We start from the raw sequence: 17,892 nt of genomic DNA, 5'->3' as shown, positions 1-17,892 counted from the left end.
ACAAAGTAGTACTTACAGTATTCTAAAGAGCCAGAGACTCTTCTTACAGCTGTCCAAGGAGCTAGAAGTACAAACTGTACCCTGAGCTGGGCCGATCTTTTGACATCCTTCTCAGAGGAATAGCATCCTTTTTCAGTGATTACAAAGAACTGCTGTTGTGATGACTAGTTATTTGCTTCAGCAGTTCCATATTAAATAGTTCTCTGCCACGAAACACCCTGTACACTAGAAGCTGGGATATTATTCAGTTTTACCAGGCAGCTATCTCACTGTTGAAATTTGTGTCCAGAAGAATAATTAGATCTTGTCTTATTTTTCTTTTAATATAAAACAGGGAAACTGGTCCCATCATTCTAAGTCCTCACTTCAGTGTGGTGCTTCAGGCTACTTTAAATTAGCAGAATTAAGCAAGGTGCATTTTATATAATAGATTAATCAAATAAGGTGATCTATGGTTTTCAAAAGCACCTCAGCATATGTTCTCTCATTTCATCCTTTTACAGCAATCTTCTTGAAATAAGTAGGGGATGGTTGGTGCTCCAGATGAAGAAATTTAAGGATTAGAAAGTTTAGGTAGTTTTTCTAAAAGCGAGTGGTGGTAAAGCCCGAACAAGAAATGGTTTTAAAATGGTGGTAGAGCCCAAAGATACTGGTCTTAAGAGCTCTACTCTAAAACTCCTTTGGTAATACCAAAATAGCAAGAGTCACAGTGGTCCATCCACACACCCACCACCCTTAGTAAAATGAGAGACACTGGTCATCAGGTACATGGTATAAATGGGTTTTTAGACGTCAAAAATTTAATGACCAGGTTATCAATTCCACCTTGTAAGCCAGATGTCTTTCTTAAAAAATAAAAAATTAACAGCAAATTTTTGGCTGCATCCTGGCAATTGACACTGTACAATAGCAATATACAAGAGGAGAGATTCTTAGCCAGGCAATCTGCTCTGGAAGGAAGAATGCAGAGAGAGTGTTAACCTTCCTTCCTGGGGAGACAATTTTCAACTGATACTTATATATATAGAAAATCCAAAATAAAGGGGTGGCAATCCAGCTCCTTGGGCCTGACTTGCCTTGAGCATTTTGCCCAGTAAAGCAGTAACAGAGCTGGGCAGAGATGGCTCCTGTCCCCAGAATGTGACAATAATTGGAACTGGGATCATTAACAAATGCAGGAAAAGGAGTGAAGGCCCATCCACCTAGTTCAAGCCTGCTTTTGGTAGTCAACACTGCACAAACACACAACATCAAAGTGGTAGGGAGATCTTGGGCTGATGGGCTAAAAAATGGGACAATGAGTACTGTGTTCATTAATAACACAGAAGGGGCTTTGGGAAGTCAGCACTACTCAGAAGCAATGCAAAGAAGGAAGTAGAGGGGTCCATGTCTTATGGGCGGGACCAAGGAAAGTGCAACTGAGGCATTACAGCAATACAAAGTGGGTAAACCAATGAGATCTGGGGTTGTTAACGTTTTAAATTCAAGAGAAAGGGCCTAGCCCAGTCAACATTCCCCAGCAACAATGCAAAAAGGGCAGGGTGGGATGGAAGGGGCGAGGGAGTACAGTCTTATCTAATGGCTGGATACATGGACAGCTGAAATTGTGAGCATTAATAGTTCATAAGAAGGGTCCAAGGGCAGGCAAGGGGTGGGGCAAGGGAAGATAAGGGTAAGACCATGATTACTCGGAATTTTATACACTGGTGCAATGCAAAAGGAGTGGGAGTATAGGTCGCTGTTTGATGGACAAGTTCATGGCATACTGCAATGTTTATACTTTATTATGCCATGGGAAATTGGGGCTGGGAGTGCTTGTCTAACAAGGCCAGGAAGGAAAATTCCAGTGCTTATTGCCACGTGCCCATTAACAGTCCCAAAAGTTTTGTGTGGTCAGCAGCCCCTGCATTAATGTAAAGGGGGTGTAAGGGTATGGTCTCCTACTCTAACAGAAGGGGGTATAGATAAGTGCAAAAGTTCACATTAACAGTCTAAGAAATGGGCCTTAGTCAGTACCCTTGATGTATACAAAGAGGGTACAGGGGTCATATCTAATGATCAGTACTTCTGATAATTGTTATTGGTGCATCAAGCATCCAAGAGCTGAGGTCATGATAGTCAGCACTCCTCAGCAGCAGTCCAAAGGCAGTGCTAGGGGCATAGAGCATCCTTTCCTACTGCACAGGTCCACAGACAAATACAATTATGGACATTAATAACCTCAAGAGAAGAGCTCATTGATGGTTAACATGACCCTGATGCAAAGGGGGTATGAAAGGATGCAATCTTAGTCCAACAGAAGAGATAGATAACTGCAATTATGCACATTAAAGTCCAAAAGAAAGGGCCTTAGGTGAATAGCATCTCCTTGCTCTAAAGCAAAGAGGGTACAGGGATTCTGGTATAAGACATGCTTAGAAAACTGCATTTGTGCACATGAACTTTCCAAGTGAAAGAGTCATTAAGTAGTGGGCACTGCCTGCTGAAAATGCTAAGGAAGTAGGTGGGGTCCTTACCTAGTGCAAAGAACAGGAGAAAATGCAATTGTACATATTAACAGTCCAAAAGAAGAGGGCCTTGGTTAATCAGCACACTCTGCTGTACTGCAAAGGGAAGCTGATGGGGTATGATCTTAGCCTACTGATGAAGACAACAGACAGTTTCAATGATGTATATAAGCTGTCCACTAGAAGGGGCCTTGGGGGAAAACAGTATCCCCTGCAGTAGTACAAAGGAGGTACAATAGTCCTGGAAGTGATAGAGTTGTAGAAAACCACAATTCTGCACATTAACTGTTCAAATGTAAAGGTCTTAGCAGTGGGCACCACCTACTGGAAGGCATAGGAAGTGGGGGGACGTGTCCTTGTCCAGTGCACAAGAACCTGGACAAATGCAATTATGCGCATTAACAGATCAAGAGAGGGGGATTTAGGGGTCAACAACCCTGGTATAATGCAAATGAAGGGCAACAGAGTAGGTTGAACTAAATTGCAATTATATACATTAATGCCCAAGAGACATGGTGTAATCAATTAAAACCGTGTACCTTGTACAAATATAAGGATCTTAAAGTATTGTGCACTCCCTGCTAAAAGGCAAAGGGAATGGGGAGAGGGGTGTCCTTATCTAGCGTACAGGAATGTGTACAAATGCAATTATGCACAATAACAAGCCATTAAAAGAGGCCTTAGTGATCAGTGTCCCTGCTGTACTACAAAAGGGGTCTGAAAGGGTAGGATCTTATTCAAATGGGATGAGCCATGTGCAGTTATGCACATTAACATCTAAGGTGCATGGTTGTGGTCAATTACAATTGTGCACCTTGACTGTCGAAATGTAACGGTCTTAAGGAGGAGGCATTCCCTGCTGGAAGGGAAAGGAAGATAGCAGTGGGGTGCACTTGTCTAGTGTACAGGAATTCAGACAAATATAATCAAACATACATTAACAGGCCAAGAAAAAAGGCCTTAGGGGTCAGCACCCTTGCTAAACTGCAAAAGGGGTCTGAGAGGGTAGGATCTTATTCAAATAGGATGAGCCATGTGCAATTACGCTCATTAATGTCTAAGGTGCATGGTTGTGGTCAATTACAATTGTGCACCTTGACTGTCCAAGTGTAATGGTCTTGTGGAGGGGGCACTCCCTGCTGGAAGAAAAAGAAAGTGGGGAGAGGAGGTGTCCTTGTCTAGTGCACAGGAACCCAGATAAATATAATCATGAATATTAACAGGCGAAGAAATTGGACCTTAGGTCAGAATTCCTGTGGTACTTCAAAGGAGTGTGAAGGGGAAGGATCCTAATGTAATTGTCATTATGCACATTAACAGTTTGAGAAAGGGGCCTGAAGTGGACAGTACCTCATGCAGTAAAGCAAAGAGGGTGTGAAAAGAGTCAAGGACCCCAGTTAACTCAAAGGACCATGCATGACTGTAATCACACATATCCACATTCCCAAGAGCAGGGTTTTAAGGTAGTCAGTAACCTCTGCTTCGATAAGTGCAGGTGTCCTGATCTAAAAGGCACAGTTGTGGACAACTGAGACTGTGTACAAAACAACTAAGATTGTTCACATTAACTGCAGTAGTGTGTAAGGTCTTGAGTAGTAGGCACCTCCTGCTGGAATATAAATAGAATGAGGAGGGTCCTTACCTGATGTACAAGTAGAGAAGCAAATTAAGTATGCACATTAACAGTCCAAGAAAATGAATCTTGGCTAGTCAGAAGCTCCTGCAGTAATGTAAATGGGGCAAGGAAATGGGATCCTATTCTAATATAAGGGAGCAGGGATTACTGTAATTATGCATATTTTTAACTGTACAGGAGAAGCAGCCATAGTTGGTCAGCACCCCTGATGCAAAGGAGGTTTGACAGGGATGGAATCCTAGTGCAATTTTGCACATTAACTGTCCAAAAGAAAGGCTTGAGGTGGTCGGTACCCCTGCTATAATACTAAGAAGTCAGGATATTAGCTTACCAGGAGGGCACAGGCACCTTAAGAGTCCCAAGAGAAGGACTTTGGGTCCCTAGCATCCCCCACTGTAATGTAATAGGGTGGGATATTAGTTTAAAGGGAGGGCCCATGAACATTGGAATTTTGCACATAAATAGCCCCAGAAAAAAGTAACTGAGGTAATTAATACACCTTCTTGTAAAACAGAGAGTACAGGGGACTTAAATGAAAGACATAGTTTTAGTCAATTATCATGGTTCATTTTAACTATCCTAGTACAAAGGTCTTAAGGAAAGGGCATCCGCTGATGAATACAAGGGAAATGAGTGAGGTCTTTACTGCAGAGGAAGAGGGACAAATGCAATTACGCACATTAACAGTGCAAAAGAAGAGCCTTGGGGTTCAGCACCCTCTGCTGTAACACTAACAGGGTGTGACAGGATGAGATGCACATTAACAGTCACAAGTACCCCCTATAGTAATGCAAAGAGAGTAGGAGGGGATGGGATCCTGGACCAACAGAAGGGACCACAGGTGCAATAAAGCACCTTAACAGTCCCAAGTATCCTCTGCTATAACGCAAATAGGAGGGGATGGGAAACTAGATTAACAGAAGGGACCATACTGCAGTTAAGCACTTTAGCAGTCCCAAATACACTCCCAGGTAATGTAAAGGTAGTAGGAGGTCATAGGAAACTAGACACACAGAAGGGACAACAGCTGCAATTGAGCATTTAACAGTTCCAATACCCTCTACTGTAATGCAAAGGGAGTAGGACGGTGAAGAATCCTAAACTAAAAAGGGACAACAGCTGCAATCTAGCCCATAACAATCCTAGGTACCCCCTGCTGTAATACAAAGGGAGTTAGAGAGTGTGGGATCCCAGACCATCAGAAAGGACCACAGCTGCAATTAAGCCCATTAATAGTCGCAAGTACCATCTGTGGTAATGTGAAAAGAGTTGGAGAACATGGGATCCCAGAGTAACACAAGGGACCAGAGCTGCAATTGAGCTCTTTAAGAGTCCCCAAAACCCTCCCAAGTAATGTAGAGGGAGTGAATAGGATCCTAGAGTAACAGAAGGGATCACAGCTGCAATTAAGGACCTTTACAGTCCAAGTACCTGCCCAGGTAATGTAAAAGGAGCAAAGGTCACGGGAACCCTAAACCAACAAAAGTGACTATACCTGCAATTAAGCAGGTTAACAGTCCAAAATACCCTCTGCTGTAATCTAAACAGAGTAGGAGGGCATGGAAAATGACACAAAGAAGGCACTGTAGCTGCACTTTAACAGTCCCAACTACCCCGTGTGTAATGCAAAGGAGTTGGACAGCATGGGATCCTAGACTAACAGAAGGGACTACAGATGCAATTAAGCACATTAAGAGTCCCAGGTACCCTCTGCTGTATGCAAAGGGAGTTGGAGGGCATGGGATTCTACAAACAGAAGAGACTGTGGCCATAATTAAGCACATTAAAAGTGGCAAGTACCCCGTGTGTAATGCAAAGGGAGTTGGAGGGTATAGAATCCTAGACTAACAGAAGGGACCACAGATGCAATTAAGCACCTTTCTGTCCCAAAAGTGCTCCCAGGTAATGCAAAAGGAATAAGAGAGGATGGGAAACTAGAGTAATGGAAAAGACCACAGCTGCAATTAAGCCCATTAACAGTCTCAGGTACCTTCTGCTGTAATCCAAAGAGAGTAGGAGGACATGGGAAACCAAACACCCAGAAGGGACTGTGGCTCCAATACAGCAAGTTAACAGTCTCAAGTAATACAAAGGGACTTGGAGGGCATGGGATCCTAGGTTAACAGAAGGGACTGTGGCACAATTAAGCCCATTAACAGTCCTAAATATGCCCTGTGTAATGCAAAGAGAGTTGGAGGCCACGGGATCCCAGACTAACAGAAGGGACCACAGACGCAATTAAGCACCTTCCTGTCCCAAATACCCACTGTGTAATGCAAAGGAGTTGGAGGGCATGGGATCCTAGACAAACAGAAGGGACCACAGCTGTAATTAAGCACATTAAGAGTCCCAGGTACCCTTCGGTGTATGCAAAGGGAGTTGGAGGGCACGGGATCCGACTAACAGAAGGGACTGCGGCTGCAATTAAGCCCATTAACAGTTCCAAGTATGCTGTGTGTAATGCAAAGGAAGTTGGAGGCCATGGGCTCCTAGGCTAACAGAGGGGACAATAGATGCAATTAAGCACCTCTCTGTCCCAAATACCACCCAGTAACGCAAACAGAGTTGGAGCACATGGGATCCTAGACTAACAGAAGGGACTGTAGCTGCAATTAAGACCATTAACAGTCCCAAGTACCCCGTGTGTAATGCAAAGGGAGTTGGAGGGCATGGGATCCCAGACAAACAGAAGGGACCACAGCTGTCATTAAGCACATTAAGAGTCCCAGGTACCCTCCGCTTATGCAAAGGGAGTTGGAGGGCATGGGATCCTACTAACAGAAGGGACTGTGGCTGCGATTAAGCCCATTAAGAGTGCCAAGTATCCTGTGCCTAACGCAAAGGGAGCTGGAGGGCATGGGATCCCAGAAAAACAGAAGGGACCATAGCTATAATTAAGCACATTAAGAGTCCCAGGTACCCTCTGCTGTATGCAAAGGGAGTTGGAAGGTATGGGATCCTAGACTAAGAGAAGGAACTGTGGCTGCAATTAAGCCCATTAACAGTCCCAATTACACTGTGTGTAATGCAAAGGGAATCGGAGCACCTGAGATCCTAGACTAACAGAAGGGACCACAAATGCAATTAAGCACCTTTTTGTCCCAAATACCCACTGTGTAATGCAAATGGAATTGGAGGGCATGGGACCCTAGAAACACAGAAGGAACTGTAGCTGCAATTGAGCACTTTAACAGTCCCAAGAAGCCCTTGTGTAATGCAAAGGGAGTTGGAGGGCATGGGATCCTAGAACAACAGAAGGGACCACAGATGTAACTAAGCTCTTTTCTGTCATAAATACCACCTGGTAATGCAAGCGAGTTGGAGAGCATGGGATCGTAGACTAACAGAAGGGACTGTAGCTGCAGTTAAGCACATTAACAGTCCCAAGTACCCCATATGTAATGCAAAGGTAGTTGGAGGGCATGGGATCCCAGGCTAACAAAAGGGACCGGAGTGGCAAATAAGCCCACTGACACTCCAATGTACCCACTGTGTAATGCAAAGGGAGTTGGAGGGCCTGGGATCCTAGACTAACAGAAGGGACCACAGATGCAATTAAGCCCTTTAAGAGCCCCAGGTACCCTCTGCTGTATGCAAAGGGGGTTGGAGGGCATGGGATCCTACTAACAGAAGGGACTGTGGCCACAATTAAGCACATTAAAAGTCCCAAGTACCCCGTGTGTAAGAGAAAGGGAGTTGGAGGGCATGGGATTCCAGACAGAGAGACCTCAGTTGTAATTAAGCACATTAAGAGTCCCAGGTACACTCCGCTTATGCAAAGGGAGTGGAGGGCATGCGATCTTACTAACAGCAGGGACTGTGGCACAATTAAGCCCATTAACAGTCCCAAGTACCCTGTGCCTAACGCAAAGGGAGCTGGAGGGCATGGGATCCCAGAAAAACAGAAGGGACCATAGCTATAATTAAGCACATTAAGAGTCCCAGATACCCTCTGCTGTATGGGAAGGGAGTTGGAAGGTATGGGATCCTAGACTAAGAGAAGGAACTGTGGCTGCAATTAAGCCCATTAACAGTCCCAATTACACTGTGTGTAATGCAAAGGGAATCGGAGCACCTGAGATCCTAGACTAACAGAAGGGACCACAGATGCAATTAAGCACCTTTTTGTCCCAAATACCCACTGTGTAATGCAAATGGAGTTGGAGGGCGTGGAACCCTAGAAACACAGAAGGAACTGTAGCTGCAATTGAGCACTTAACAGTCCCAAGAAGCCCTTGTGTAACGCAAAGGGAGTTGGAGGGCATAGGATTCTAGAACAACAGAAGGGACCACAGATGTAACTAAGCTCTTTTTCTGTCATAAATACCACCTGGTAATGCAAGCGAGTTGGAGAGCATGGGATCGTAGACTAACAGAAGGGACTGTAGCTGCAGTTAAGCACATTAACAGTCCCAAGTACCCCATATGTAATGCAAAGGTAGTTGGAGGGCATGGGATCCCAGGCTAACAAAAGGGACCGGAGTGGCAAATAAGCCCACTGACACTCCAATGTACCCACTGTGTAATGCAAAGGGAGTTGGAGGGCCTGGGATCCTAGACTAACAGAAGGGACCACAGATGCAATTAAGCCCTTTAAGAGCCCCAGGTACCCTCTGCTGTATGCAAAGGGGGTTGGAGGGCATGGGATCCTACTAACAGAAGGGACTGTGGCCACAATTAAGCACATTAAAAGTCGCAAGTACCCCGTGTGTAAGAGAAAGGGAGTTGGAGGGCATGGGATCCCAGACAGAGAGACCTCAGTTGTAATTAAGCACATTAGGAGTCCCAGGTACACTCCGCTTATGCAAAGGGAGTTGGAGGGCATGGGATCTTACTAACAGAAGGGACTGTGGCACAATTAAGCCCATTAACAGTCCCACGTACCCTGTGCCTAACGCAAAGGGAGCTGGAGGGCATGGGATCCCAGACAAACAGAAGGGACCACAGCTGTCATTAAGCACATTAAGAGTCCCAGGTACCCTCCGCTTATGCAAAGGGAGTTGGAGGGCATGGGATCCTACTAACAGAAGGGACTGTGGCTGCGATTAAGCCCATTAACAGTCCCAAGTACCCTGTGCCTAACGCAAAGGGAGCTGGAGGGCATGGGATCCCAGAAAAATAGAAGGGACCATAGCTATAATTAAGCACATTAAAAGTCCCAGGTACCCTCTGCTGTATGCAAAGGGAGTTGGAAGGTATGGGATCCTAGACTAAGAGAAGGAACTGTGGCTGCAATTAAGCCCATTAACAGTCCCTATTACACTGTGTGTAATGCAAAGGGAATCGGAGCACCTGAGATCCTAGACTAACAGAAGGGACCACAGATGCAATTAAGCACCTTTTTGTCCCAAATACCCACCGTGTAATGCAAATGGAGTTGGAGGGCGTGGGACCCTAGAAACACAGAAGGAACTGTAGCTGCAATTGAGCACTTAACAGTCCCAAGAAGCCCCTGTGTAATGCAAAGGGAGTTGGAGGGCATGGGATCCTGGAACAACAGAAGGGACCACAGATGTAACTAAGCTCTTTTCTGTCATAAATACCACCTGGTAATGCAAGCGAGTTGGAGAGCATGGGATCGTAGACTAACAGAAGGGACTGTAGCTGCAGTTAAGCACATTAACTGTCCCAGGTACACTCCGCTTATGCAAAGGTAGTTGGAGGGCATGGGATCCCAGGCTAACAAAAGGGACCAGAGTGGCAAATAAGCCCACTGACACTCCAATGTACCCAGTGTGTAATGCAAAGGGAGTTGGAGGGCCTGGGATCCTAGAGTAACAGAAGGGACCACAGATCCAATTAAGCCCATTAAGACTCCCAGGTAACCTCTGCTGTATGCAAAGGGGATTGGAGGGCATGAGAATGTACTAACAGAAGGGACTGTGGCCACAATCAAGGACATTAAAAGTCGCAAGTACTCCACGTGTAAAGCAAAGGGAGTTGGAGGGCATGGGATCCCAGAAGCACAGAAGAAACTATAGCTGCAATGGAGCACTTTAATAGTCCCAAGAACCCCCGGTGTAATGTAAAGGGAGTTGGAGGACATGGGATCCTAAACTAAGAAAAGGGACCACAGATCCAATTAAGCTCTTTTCTGTCATAAATACCACCTGGTAATGCAAGGCAGTTGAAGGGTATGGGATCTTAGACTAACAGAAGGGACTGTATCTGCAGTTAAACACATTAAAAGTCCCAGGTACCCTCTGCTGTATGCTAAGGGAGTTAGAGGGCATAGGATCCCAGACAAACAGAAGGCACTGTAGCAGCAACTGTCCCATAACATTAACAGTCCCACATACCCCATGTGTAATGCAAAGGGAGTTGGAAGGTATGGGATCCTAGACAAACAGAACGGACCACACTGTAATTAAGCACATTAGGACTCCCAGGTACCCTCTGCTGTATGCAAAAGGAGTTGGGGGGCATGGGATCTTACTAACAGAAGGGACTGTGGCTGCAATTAAGCCCATTAACAGTCCCAAGTACCCTGTGCCTAACCCAGAGGGAACTGGAGGGCATGGGATCCCAGACAAACAGACGGGACCACAGCTGCAATTAGGTACATTAACCATCCCAGGTACCCTCCACTGTATGCAAAGGGAGTTAGTTGGAAGGCAGGGGATCCTAGACTAACAAAAGGGACTGTGGCTGCAATTAAGCCCATGAACAGTCCCAAGTACCCACTGTGTAATGCAAAGAGAGTTGGATGCCATGGGACCCTAGAAACAAAGGAACTGTAGCTGCAATTGAGCACTTTAACAGTCCCAAGAACCACCTGTGTAATGCAAAGGGCATTGGAGGGCATGGGATCCCAGACAAACAGAAGGGACCACAGCTGTCATTAAGCACATTAAGAGTCCCAGGTACCCTCCGCTTATGCAAAGGGAGTTGCAAGGCATGGGATCCTAAACTAACAGAAGGAACTGTGGCTGCTATTAAGCCCATTAACAGTCCCAAGTACCCCCTGTGTGATGCAAAGGAAGTTGGAGGCCATGGGGTCCCAGACTAACAGAAGGGACCACAGATGCAATTAAGCACCTTTCTGTCCCAAATACCCCCTATGTAATGCAAAGGGAGTTGGAGAGCATTGGACACTAGAAGCACAGAAGGAACTGTAGCTGCAATTGAGAACTTTAACAGTCCCAAATACCCCCTGTGTAATGCAAAAAGAGTTGGAGGGGATGGAATCCTAGACAAAAAGAAGGGACTGTAGCTGCCAATTAAGCCCATTAACAGTCCAAGTATACCGTGTGTAATACAAAGAGAATTGGAGGGCATGGGACCCCAGACTAACAGAAAGGACCACAGATGCAATTAAGCACAATTACAATCCCAAGTACCCTCTGCTGTACGCAAAGGGAGTTGGAGGACATGGGATATTAGACTAACAGAAGGGACTGTACGTGTAATTAAGCCCATTAACAGTCCCAAGTACCCCGTGTGTAATGCAAAGAGCATTGAAGGGCATGGGATCCCAGACTCACAGAAGGGAAAGGGACTGTAGGTGCAATTAAGCCCATTAACAGTCCCAAGTACTCTGGGTGTAATGCAAAGAGCATTGGAGGGCACGGGATCCCAGACTCACAGAAGGGACCACAGCTGCAATTAAGCACCTTTCTGTTCCAAATACCCCCTGTGTAATGTAAAGGGAGTTGGAGGGCAGGGGACTCTAGACAACAGAAGGGAGCAGTGGCAATTAAGTACTTTTCTGTCATAAATACCACCCAGTAATGCAAGGCAACTGGAGGTCATGGGATCTTAGACTAACAGAAGGGACTGTAGTTGCAGTTAAGCACATTAACAGTCCCAAGTCCCCTCTGTGTATACAAAGGGAGTTGGAAGGCATGAGATCCTAGTAACAGAAAGGACTGTAGGTGCAATTAAGCCCATTAACAGTCCCAAGTATCTCCTGTGTAATACAAAGGGAGTTGGAGGGCATGCGATCCTAGACAACAGAAGGGACGGTAGCTGCAATTAAGCCCCTAACAATCCCAAGTGTCCTCTGCAGTAATGCAAGGGGGTTGGAGGGGATGAGATCCTAGACAAACGGAAAGGACCATATCTGCAATTAAGCACCTTAAAGGTCCTAAGTACCCTCTCTTGTAATGCAAATAGTTGGAGAGGATGAACCCTACACTAACATAAGGGACAGTATCTGCATTTAAGTAGTTAACTGTCTCATGTACTCTCTGTAGTAATGCAAAGAGAGTTGGAAAGGATGGAACACTACACTAACATAAGGGACAGTATCTGCATTTAAGCACTTAACAGCCCTTTGTACTCTCTGTGGTAATGTGAGGGTAGTAGGTGGGAATGGGATCCTAGACTAACAAAAGGGACTGTAGATGCAAATGAAGCACATTAACAGTCCCAAGTACCCTCTGCAGTAATGCAAATGGAGTTAGGTGGGAATGAGATCCTGGATTAACATAAGGTACTGTAGCTGCATTTAAGCACATTAGCAGTCCCTTGTATCCTCTGTTGTAATGTAAAGTGCTTAGGAGTGGATGGGATCCTAGACTAAGGGAAGGGACTTTAGCTGCAATTAAGCCCATTAACAGTCCCAGGTACCCTCTCAATAATGCAAAGCAAGTGGAGGGGATGGGCTCCTAGACTAACAGAAGGGACCACAGCTGTAATTGAGCACGTTAACTGTTCCAAGTGCCCTCTGTAGTAATGCAAAGGGAGTTAAGTGGGGATGGGATCCAGTTTAACAAAAGAGACATTGGGGATATCAATTTTGCGCATGAACAATTTCAGAAGAAGGGCCTTAGGTAATTAGCACCTTTCAGATGTAAAGTAAAGATGGTGCAGGGTTCTTCATACCAAAGGTTCAGTTTTAACCAATTAGGATTGTGCATGTAAACTGTCCTAGTACAGAGTTCTTGAGTAGTAAAGGTCCCTGGCTGGAATACAAAGGGAGTGGGTGTGGCTACTTCACAGGACAGGGACAAATGCAATTATGGACATTTTCAATTCAAGAGAAGGGTCCTTGAGTGATGGGCCCACATTATAGCATGCAAATGGGATACAGTGGCTCTTTCTGGACAACTGCAACTGCAAATTAACTGTCCAAGAGCTGAGTTCTTGAATAATCTGCACTTTCGAGCAATATCCCACAGAGGGTGGCATGGGGTGAGATTCCATTTTTTATTGCACAGGACCATGAATATATGCATTTATGCACATCAACTTTAAGAGAAGGGACCTTGGGTAATCAGAACTCCTTAGAAGCAATGGCATAGAGGTAAGGAATATCCTAATGGGTGGGACCATGGGCAAGGAGGATTTTATATACTATGCAAGTTGGTAGGTACTACCTAGGAGCAATGAAAAGAGCATGGGTGGGTCTCATCTGTTAGGCAGGTCCATGAACAATAATGATTGTATCCATTAACATTCCAAAGTAAAGGGCTTTGAGAATGAGCACTTCTGCTATTGTGCAAAGAAGTTGTCAAGGACTTGTGTAATGAACAGGGATATAGACAATTGGGATTATACTCATTAATAATTCAAGGAACATGGTCTCAGGTAGTCAGCACTACCTAGCAGCAATGCAAAGGGGATGGAGGATCGTTGATTAATGAGCGAGACAACGTACAACAACAATTTGATATTTTAATTGTCCAAGAACAGCAGGACTCTCCAGAAGCAGGGCAAAAAAGTAGGGTGCCTTTGTTTAATGGACAAGGTTATGACAATTGGGACTGAGCACGTTTACTGTTGAACAAGACTTGGGTTTTCTATGCCCCTTGCTGAATGCAAAAGGGTTTTGGACTGAGATTTAATCCAATGGGCAGAATTATGGACAATTAGAATTTCACTCAGTGCAGAGTTTAGGTGGTCAGCACAGTATATGAGCACTGCCCAGAAAATTGGGACTGTGACTACTGCAGCAATGACAGAGGAATGGTTTCTCCTTTCTTAAGGGCAGAGGATTGAGATGATGATGAACTTGAATTATGGACAATAATTGCTTGATATGAAACTCGATTAATTAACACTTCCTAACATTAACACAAAGGGTGTATGGATTCTTTGTTCTAACATGGGACAATGGACAAAGGGGATTGTGTACATTCATTGAAAATGATGACTCAGGTAGTCAGCACTGAAGATCAGCAATGCTAGAGGCAGATAGGGTATCCCAGTCTCATGGATGAGCAATAGCCAACTTATTTTTAGCACTGAATCAATGCAAATTGTAGCGGCTTTAGGAAGAAGCAAGGCTAGGGGGAGCTGGGGCTGGGGCTGGGGCTGGGGCAGGGGCTGGGGCTGGGGCTGGGGCTGGGGCCGGGGCGGGGCAGGGGCAGGGGCAGGACTGGGGCAGGGGCAGGGGCAGGGGCTGGGAGGCTGTGGCTAGGGCAGGGCTGGGGGAGGGGTGGAGAAAGGGCTGGGGGCCTTGGAGGCAGGGCACCATAGAAAATTGAAATTGTGGGCATTAATACTCCAATATAGTGAGTTTGAATAGAGGAAACAAGTCCACAGCAATTCAGGTTTCTTGCCTGATACGAAAGTCATTAAGTCAATTAGTGCAGCATTAAGGATGGGAACAAAGCAAGGCCTGGACTAGAGTGGACCTTCAAATATTCCTATTTACATAGGGTCATAAAGTTGAATTTTCAATTAACTATTTCTGTGCTATAAGACTTCAAAAATCCAAAGAAAAGGAGTTTATTAAGTCAATTTCAAAGTGAACAAATTAGTAAAAATGTTTTAAATGCCAAATTATTTTACTTTGAATATCTAAAGCCAAAAAAATGTTGAAGCAATTTATAAAAAAGAAATTGAAAACTTTAAGGAATTTTAAGGAATCCCAAAATGAAAACTCACTAAATGTAATTGAAAAAAATTCTACAAATAAACAAAGCCTGTAAATATATTTCCATAATAGTCACTTAAGGCTTAAGTTGAACACTAGCAAACCACATAATCAAACTATATATGACTGACATCCAAGAAATAGAAATCAAAATCCGACCCCAGCATTAGCCACGGGGTAGGTGTTCCTCTTGAGGAAGTCAGGGATTCCTCTTCTGCCACCTGTTGGCCAACGATCATCTGCGATCCATTCTGGTCTTTGCCACGACTCACCGCCATATTCACACTTGGCAGGCATGGAGCATTGCCCCTGGCCACAGTGCAGAAGAGCAGAGGCCAGGGGGGAGTAGACTAGCCTCAGGCCAAGGCAGCAACGCGGAAGTATGGGGTGAGGTTCAGCCCACACAGCCAAATATCCAGCACTGCAAGAGTCAATGCTGGAGGGGAGGGAGCAAGTGAGAGGGGAGGGAGATGGAAAGGGTAAATGTCCTTGGAAAGACCTTGGGTACCACCCACTGGGAGCAGACTTAGAAACGTGGCTTCTCTACTTCCTGTTGGCTGGCTGAATAAAGACCACACTGAGGTGCTACACTAACTCACAGCCTAATTCCATCATCCACTAATTAGTTGTTCCCAATTCTACCACCCTTTCTGATTGGGTGGGTCATGCGGCAATCCAACACTGCCCTTGCCACCTTTCTGCCACTTTTTGCGGCAAACACTGCAAAACCCGCCATCTTTAACAATGCGGCAGGCCCACCTGGTGCAAAGCCCGCCAAGAATGTCCCGGGCAAAAACCCCCAGCCATGACGTCCACATGACAAACTGCCATGATATGCGCATGACAAGGTCTGCCATATTGTCCCTGCGGCAAAACCTGTCAGGAAATGCACACGGCAAAGACAAAAGCCCGCTATATGTTACACTGCGGCAAGTACTTCAGCCGCCATATTTTGCTATGTAACAGAATATTTCCACCACCATGCTGCGCACTAGAACAAACACCACCATGATGTGGCCTTCCCGCCACTTGAACACTGCGGCAAAATTGGATCCGCCATTTTGGACACGCTAACAAAGCCGACAGTCATGCTAAGCAATGCCACAAAGTCAAAACCGCCATTTTGAACCCTGTGCCTAAGTTTTCTCCCTCCCATTTTCGACTAGCCCCTTGTAATATGACACAGGACCATCCTGTTTTTCCACCTCACGATGCCATAATTCATGCGAAGCTCCTAACAAGCCCCAAATAAGCTCATTCAAAACATTTAGCTCATACAACGCATATAATTGCCTCTGCCTGTCCCGCTATCCATCTTGTCTCCCTAGTTTATTCTTAGAACAAACAACTAACAGTCAGCGGAGCTGGGCGGCAAATCTCAAGTGGCCGCCATCTTTCCTCCCCAGCCCAACGAACCTCCTAGCCTAACTGCCAAGTCATCTCCCAGCTAAAGCTGCAGGTTCACTCACACACCACCAAATGATTAGCAGCAAAAATTTGTAGACATTCCAGATAGTACAAGGAACCACAAAAACCAACACTTTTCCATCCATAAAAAGCCCCGATGGGCAATTAAAAACAAAAATCTAAGCAGGTATCCGTGGCCCCGATGGACAAGGGAAAAAAAATAAATAAAAGCAGGTATCCGAGGCCCCGATGGGCAAGGGAAAAAAAATAAATAAAAGCAGGTATCCGAGGCCCCGATGGGCCAAAAAATAAATTTAAGAAAAAAAGCAGGTATCCGAGGCCCCGATGGGCTAAGGGGAAAAAAATTAAAAGCAGGTATCCGCAGGCCCGATGGGCAAAAAAAGAAAAGAATTAAAAGACAGGTATCCACGGCCCCGTTGGGCAAAAAAATTAATAATAAAACCAGGTATCCACAGCCCCGATGGGCAAAATACAGAAAAAGGGAGAAAAAAGAACACTAAACCACAAAAAACAGAGGTGTCAACCAAAAATCATTCCAAAGAAAAATTCCTTTAAAATGGAAAATTGCCTAAAAATATCCCAAATACCTGAAAAACAGGGAGGAGGTGTCAAGAAAATACTAGGAGAAAGTTCAGAACTTTAAAAACGTGTTATGGAATTTTGGTGCATTTTTTTTTAAAGAAATATGCCATAAGGAGTGGTCGGGGGCTAGAAAATGTTCCAGAAAGAACCACACGGACAAAGAGATCAAGTGTTTGCAAGCTTCCGCCCCAGGAAAAGAAGAAATATGGCGGCAGCAGCAAATTGCAGCGCTTTAAGAAGTGAGGGGGAGGGGACTGGGGGCGGAGAAGTAGAAGAGGAGTGGCCTAGAAGATTGAAAGCCAGACATCTTTGTGGTTTACCCAGCTCAAAATTTACTCAGTAATAAGAAAAAGGGAGATTTCAAGAAAACAACATGTTAGAAAGAACACTAGACTGGAAATAGTCTTCATTTTTAGTCCAGGAGCTACAACTTCAATGAGTTTTCAATGGGTTCTCATCTATGGAATAGGGACGTTGAGTGAATCCAATTAGGTAACTAATACTAAAATCCTGCATAAACAGCATACCAAATAAAAAGGTTTTAGTTTAGTTTGGTTTTGAAATAGAAAGAATGGGATGGTACAGCTTTGATATGTTGATAAAGTATGCAAGTACCTCATTCTGCCAGAATGTATAACCCCCCTACCAAACTTTTGAACCAAAGAAGCTAGGAAGCAGCAATACATTAAGGTTAGAACCCTCTTCAAGGGACTTTCCCTTTCATTATCTAATGTGGTAGTTAAGATTTAGTCCTTTGTTTTGTAGATTGTGAAAGAGACGCCCATAAAGGTTACATGAAGGGCATGAGGTCACACACCATGATTCTGAGTCGGTATATTTTCTACTCCAGTATTCTGTCTTTGTATGGCCCCTGATCATAGGAGACTGGAAGTGCTTATGAGTCAATTGGTGAGCAA

At 44.9% G+C, this 17,892-nt stretch overlaps 1 long non-coding RNA gene across 5 annotated transcripts in view; it reads right to left on the bottom strand.

The window, feature by feature from the left end:
• Positions 1-17,179, bottom strand: part of LOC106803817 (uncharacterized) — a 36,513-nt gene extending 19,334 nt beyond the window's left edge. For 4 of the 5 annotated variants that reach the window (XR_015550725.1, XR_015550726.1, XR_015550729.1 and 1 more), the window contains exon 1: positions 17-17,179. This is a non-coding gene — a long non-coding RNA (uncharacterized LOC106803817). The remainder of the gene's footprint in view (positions 1-16) is intronic. The other variant, XR_015550727.1, reaches the window with a different exon arrangement.
• Between the last annotated feature and the right edge of the window lie 713 nt (positions 17,180-17,892).

Source organism: Ceratotherium simum, chromosome X (genome assembly GCF_057802395.1).
Source record: "Ceratotherium simum simum isolate JZ-2026a chromosome X, ASM5780239v1, whole genome shotgun sequence".
Lineage (NCBI taxonomy): Eukaryota > Metazoa > Chordata > Mammalia > Perissodactyla > Rhinocerotidae > Ceratotherium > Ceratotherium simum.
Note: the sequence above shows the minus strand (reverse complement) of the source record. Positions and strands in the feature narration are given on the sequence as shown.